Source organism: Arachis duranensis, chromosome 7 (assembly GCF_000817695.3).
Source record: "Arachis duranensis cultivar V14167 chromosome 7, aradu.V14167.gnm2.J7QH, whole genome shotgun sequence".
NCBI lineage: Eukaryota > Viridiplantae > Streptophyta > Magnoliopsida > Fabales > Fabaceae > Arachis > Arachis duranensis.
Window position 1 is genome coordinate 13209280 of NC_029778.3, and position 342 is coordinate 13209621.

At 19.0% G+C, this 342-nt stretch overlaps 1 protein-coding gene across 1 annotated transcript in view; it reads left to right on the forward strand.

The window, feature by feature from the left end:
* The window catches only part of LOC107457855 (uncharacterized protein At1g66480), a 3234-nt gene that overhangs the window by 1752 nt on the left and 1140 nt on the right, over window positions 1–342 (forward strand). The gene's annotated exons all lie outside the window — the stretch shown is intronic.

Genomic DNA, 342 nt, shown 5'->3' on the forward strand with positions numbered 1-342 from the left:
TAATGTGTTTCTCCTATCATCTGTTTTTTATATACAAATTGCAATAGATACATATTATTTATTAAATATAAGGTAAATTGCATTGAAAATACCTTATTTAATACGTTTTAAAAAGTAAATAAATCAAATTTAAAAGGAAAACTTGAATAAAAACAAATGTGTGTGATTTACATGCAAATATATATAGATTCTATTTCTTCTTTTAAATTTCTTGCGATTTATTAATTTTTTTAAAAATGTGTTAAATAAGGTATCTTCAAGACATTTATGTAAACAATTTTGTGATGGCAAAAACATATTATTAATTTTTTTAGTTTAAATAAGTAAAAAAAAAAACTCTTG